Genomic DNA, 6150 nt, shown 5'->3' on the forward strand with positions numbered 1-6150 from the left:
CCCAAAGAATAAACGTGCCACTCTCTGCCAGGCCAGCCTGAACCTAGGCTGTGTCTGGAGTTCCTTCCCATACAAAAATGCTGCCCACTGGGAAATGCAGGCAGCTGCACCTCCATCATCCAGGCATCCTGCAGAAAGAGGATGAGAGTGAGCCAGCTCAGGAGCCAGAGAGCTCTCCCTTTTTCCTTCCATTGGCTCCAGAGGCTTCTCAGCCAATCCCGTCCTTGACTGCCCACGATTGCCTGGGCAAACCCCTCCTGAGGACCCTCCCTACTTCTCCCCAGGGATGTGAGTTACCTTAGTCAGACCTCTCTGTGTCACTTCTATTCACTCTGTATACGCTGTTTGTTATAGGAATGACCTAACCTCTTAAATTAAAGTTTTATTGCACCATATACATAACATAAACATTACCATTTTAACCATTTTAAGTGTACAATTCAGTGAAACTAAGTACACCGTCAATATTATATACCTATCACCGCTATTTATTCCAGAACTTGTCATCACCCCAAACACAAACTCTGTGTCCCATTTCCCACTGCGCTTAGCCCCTGGTAACCGCTATACCTCTGTTCTCCTTTGTGTCTATGAATTTGCCCATTCTAGATATCTCATATAATCATAGTGTCCTTTGTGTCTGGCTTATTTCACTTAGTACGTTTTCAAAGTGTATCCATGTCATAGCATGTATCAGAATTTCATGCCTTTTAACAGGCCATATGATGATTCCATATTTAGCTTTTTGAGACACCTCCCAACTGTGTTCCACAGCAGCTGTAAGAATTACATTTTTACCAGCAATAAACAATGGTTTCAGTTTCCCTCATCCTCGCCAATATGTGTTATTTTCCATTTTCTTTGATAACAGCCATCCTGGAGGGTGTGAAATTAACCCTCCTTTATATGAATTGACTTCTAATTGCAACTTTGCTCATTACGCTGATTCTCCCCAGCAAAGAAATGAGATTTCTTCCTTCCAGTCCCTTGGTCCTGTCTCTCATTTCCCTAATGTCCTGGAGCAGCAAAGACAGGCTCCCCTGAGAAAGTGGAGGGGAGAGCTCTGGAGAGGGCAGGGGGGGGACCGCTCCCACACAGACCATTTTAGTCACCCCCACCCGTTCTTATCATCCTGTGTATGTCTGCTTTTCCGCTAGACCGTGAACTTCTTGAACGCAGGACGCTGTCCCTGCCCCTGCCCACCCCTGTATTCAGCAGCACAGGGCTGGGCACAGAGAAAGTGCTCAGTGAATGAGCAAGTGAATGGGTGCGTGAGCACCTGTGAATAATCTATTGGCTGCATCCCAAAGCCAAGTGGCAATTTGGGGATAGACCACCGTGTTGCCTCTTCTGCCTCCTGACTCCTTGCACTGGTGTGTGCCGAACACCACCAGGGAAAATAGGGTGGCCCAGGAGTAAAGCACCTGGACCGTTGAGTCAGAGAAACTTCCAGCTGTGCGAACATCTAGACCCAGCACTTGAGAGCTGGCAATGTCTACCACCAGCACCACGCTCTGTCACTTCCGCTCTGGAAGCCAAGCAGCCTGAAGGTAGCCCACAGTGACCACTTTGGGCCTGGTCACGTGGCTGCCACAGCTGGAAAACCTTGCTCTTGCGAGCTGCCAAGAGAATGATCTCTTTATGCCAGTGGCAGCCAAGTCTTACGATGTGTTCAGAGCACTTTCAGTTCCCTTCAGTCTCACAAAGATGGGCTTGGGGCACCTACCAGATGCCAGGTGCTGGGTGCTGGGGCCACAGAGATGAGGCCCACCCTGCTTTTGCCTTCTTGGAGCTCACAGACCAGAGGGGACAGAGAGGAAAGTTCATCTGCAGCACAGAGTGTAAAGTGCTGTGATGGAGGGGGGCCAAGGCAGCTAGACCCCACTGGCCTGGGCAGACAGACCCCACTGGGCGCAGGCAGGGCAGGCTGTCTGGAGGAGGTCATCCTGACACAATAATCCCTGTGAGGTAGGCAGAGCAAGACCTGCTGTCCTCCCTGTGTGACGGAGCCCGTGGAACGGTGACGGCCCAAGGAGGTTACGCTGCCCCCTAGGTGGAGTGTAGGCTCGGATCCCGTGGGAAAGGAGGTGAGCAGGGGTTAAAATCCCACTTTTCTGGTAGATACAGGGCCCAGGTGGGGGACTGATGTGCGAAGCTTTCCTTGGGGGCCTCCAGAAATACGTATTATAGGTCACCGATCATCTTTCTCTGTTGTATTTTCCTGGGAGCGTAGACATTTCTAAGAGAACCCCCCGCCTCGTTTCTCAGATGGGGAAGACACTTACAAAAGGGTACCCAATACCAAGACGTTACACACAGACTGCCTGTATGACCCCACAACCCCACTTCAAGGTGGGTACCCAAGAGAAATGAAAACATGTCCACACAAAAATGTGTACCTGATCCAAATGCCCATCAGCTGATGAATGGCTATATGAAACGTGGCATGTTGGCCGCGACAAGGAATGAAGTACGGATATACACGCCATAACATAGATGGGCCTCGAAAACATCATGTTGGTGAAAGTAGTCGGCAACCAAGGATCACGTATTGTATGACTCCATTTGTAGGAGCTGTCTAGAATAAGGATGGGCAAATCCATAGAGACAGAGAGCAGATTAGTAGCTGCCTGGGGCTGGGGGCGGGGTGCAAGTTCAAGGTGATGACTGAGGGGTGTGGGCTTTCTTTTTGGAGTGACAAAAATGTTCCAAAGGTGAGGATCGCAGAGTCCTGGGAATATACTAAACACCATTGAACTTACGCTTTCAGAAAGTGAGTTGGATGGTATGTGAATTAAATCTCCATAGAGCTGTGGAATAAAAAGGGCACCAAGTGCCAGAAAAGTGGGGGGGCACAGCCTATATTTGCCACCCACCCCCCTCAATTCCATCCTCAGATTCCATGCCTTCCTGCCAGGGTTTCAGGCTTCCCCTCCTGGTCCAGATTCTCAGTTTGTAAGCTGACGATGGGGGTGAGGGCTCCCCCTCACTCTGGAGCCTCATCCCACTTAAAACTTCAGCTTGTGGAATGTTGGGTCCTGAGCATTCTGACACTGAGACCTCACTTTCTGAGGGGGAGAGGGTGAACAATGAGGGGCGTGTTTGAGGGGTCCAGTCAGGGGTTCCTCCGGATGGGCCATCCTCCCCCAGTGCGGGAATGCTTAGGGAACCCTCGTGGGAGAGAGGAAGGAGGACAGAGGAGCTCCAAGGGAAGAGAGAAGGACTTGGTCACAATGCTGACTTCTTCGTGTGAAGTGAGAGCCTAGGCCCTTGGGATGCTACAGCTGCCACGTGGGGCGCGGGGTCTCCTGGGAGCAGAGGGCTTGTTTGCACTGTGGGGGTGCAAACCTAACTGCAGGAAGGGCAGCAGGGCAGGCAGGCTTGGGAGGAAAGGAGGAGAGCGGGGGATTTTGGTCAGCAGCTGTCAGGGGCTCCTCCCCCGTGGCCCCGTAAAACGTGCGAGCCGCCAGAACGCCTCGTGTATCCCCGAGGCCTGGTGCTGCCTAGCATGGGCGCGAGTCCATTAAACAATTGTTGATTGCAAGGGCGTAAGCTTCTTTGGGGGCAAGATAGCGTGGTGAGATAAGCAGTCTTGCGAGTCACGAAAGCCTGGGTCTGAATCCGCTTCCTCTGCAGGCCAGCCATGCCAGTACTGGACGGGACAGTGGGCTGCTCTAAGCCTTGGCTTCCTTATCTTCAAAACAGGGCCAGACCCACTGACCTCACAGGGTGCTTAGGAGAATACCATTTGCAAACGTGACCAGCAAAGAGAAGGTTCCCCCATGGATGCTGGCTGGCCTGCAGCGCTTTCAGGTGGACAAATCCCCAACAGGAGCCTCAAGGTCACACTCTCTCACTGAGAGGTAGGATTTACCCCTAGAAACAGTGAAAAGGGGTCCATGGCGTGCCCATGGATATGGTGCTGATGTTGCCTCAGGAGAATTCAGAGGCTAAAGAGAGGGCTGAGGCGGTTGGGAGCTTGGAAAAGCAGTAGGAGCTTGAAGGATGAGGTGAGGGGGGTGTTGGAGAGACAGGGGCAGGCTGGGGGGCTGTGGCGTTAGGACTGCAGGAGTCTGTGCAGATGAAAGCGGAATGTTGGTGCAGGGGCTGGCGGTGCAGCAGATACGAAGTTAGGTGGGAGAGGCAGGAGAGAGACACTCAGAAAGGCTTTAGAAAGGAATGTGTCCGGGGCAGGGCGGGGGTGCTTTGATGAACTACTACGTATTGCCATTGGAGACCTCAGAGACTCCCACAGACAGATGTGCCCAGAAGTTCCTTAGCCCCAGAAGAACGTGGGGTTTTCATCTGTAATGCGCGCTAGTATATTAAGAGCTCAGAAGTCCTGCAGGACAGGCTTTTTCAACAGCGTAGTCATGGGGCCTGGCCCTGCCGTTCAACCAGCTGTGGGGCCTTGGACATGTCACTGCAGCCACTCTGAGCCTCAGTGTTCATGTGTGTCATGGTGAGGACCGACTGCGTGAAATCTCTGAGGCACCAGCACAGGCCCTGCCTCCTTACTGTTAGTTCACACCAGAATCTTTCTTTTAATTTGTTTTTTAAAGATTTTATTTATTTATTTTTAGAGAAAGGGGAAGGGAGGGAGAAAGAAAGGGAAACATCACTGTGTGGTTGCCTCTTGTGTGCCCCCTACTGGAGACCTGAGTCAAAACCCAGGCATGTGCCTTGACTGGGAATCCAACTGACCCTTTGGTTCCAAGGCCAGCACTCCATCCACTGAGCCACACCAGCCAGGGCATTGAGCCAGGTTGACTGGATTTTGCTGACTCAGGTGAGGCTTGGAGCTGGCTCTAAATCACGGGCTCAAGGTCACCCAGCTAGGGAGTGATACACCAAGGTGGGCGTGACAACCCAGTTTCTGAGCCTGAGGTCTGAAATAGTAGTGGAAGTTGTGGGAGTCTTTCTCAGACCTCCTAAGGGTCTTTGAGTCCCCAAGGTGCTCTGTCAAGCAGTGTTTGGCGGGGTACCCTTGGTTCAGGTACCACTCTGGACCCCAGGATTTCATCAGAGCCGTGAGTGTTGACCGACAGGCTGGGCTGGCACTGCATCCCAGCCTCTCTCTCTGCAACAAAGTTGCCAGTTAGGCATAGAATCTCCCTGCCCCTGAGGTGGGGATGAAGTCTAGGGAGTGGGGGGTATCCCTCCAGAGTGGATACTCAGCCCTCGAGCCAGCACCAAGAGCGTTTTCATTCCAGGCCGTGTTTCCAGATGCTGCAGGGATGGACAGTGGGAAGGAGCCCCCATCAGCCTCCGAAAGGCCAGCGGAGAGGCCTGGACACAGAGAAGCATCAGAAGAGGAGCCTTTGGAGCTCAGGACCCCAGAGCAGAGTCATCTGATAGACCCAGGGTGAGCTGGGGGCTTCTCGGAGAGCAGATCCAGGAGAGAAGCCCCTGTGACCTCCCTGAAGCTGGGGGAGAGAGGAGGGAGTATTTCCAGCCCAGGGTGGACCCTCCCAGTCAGAGCACCTGAACTTCTCGTTCATCACACAAACCACACTGCACCGTTATTTGTGTAGGCCTTTGTCTGAGCTCCCACTGAACACAGGCTTCTGCTGTGTCTTGTTGAGCCTCAAATTCCTCACATCTGGGGCCGTGCCTGGTGTACAGTAGATGCTCAGTAAATACGTATTCACTGAACTAACAGAAGAATGAACAAAGTGCGGCTGAGACGTGGAAACATACATTTACATGGAATTATTGTTACTAGTTTCTAAGTATTTTCTAGATATCGATGTATATTAAACTTCTCTGCAGTGAGAATGTATTCTCTTTCTAAAAAGAGAAAATCAGGCAAGAGCCAGAGAAAGGCAGGGTAAAGGATTTGGGAACCGGGGATAGTAAAACCTGATTAGCTTATGGTTTAAATTTAGTTATAACCAGAAACCTCTACACAATCTCTTCTACATGAAAAGTTAGGGGACGCAGTCAAAGCCAGGTTCAAGTTCCCTGAGAGAGGTACTGCATATCGTGCTGGTGGAAATGAAAACCATGTCAACATGTCTGCTTGAACAGCTTGGCATTTGTTCAGACTGACTTGAAACTGTTTTCCTGTTCGTCCATTTCTAGAGATGTGCTCTGAGGAAATCGCTGGAGATTCAGGCGAAGTTTTGTGCAGAAACAATTCCACCATCA

This window comes from Sturnira hondurensis, unplaced genomic scaffold (genome assembly GCF_014824575.4).
Source record: "Sturnira hondurensis isolate 20B ecotype Veracruz unplaced genomic scaffold, ASM1482457v3 Scaffold0004257, whole genome shotgun sequence".
NCBI classification, from domain to species: Eukaryota; Metazoa; Chordata; class Mammalia; order Chiroptera; family Phyllostomidae; genus Sturnira; species Sturnira hondurensis.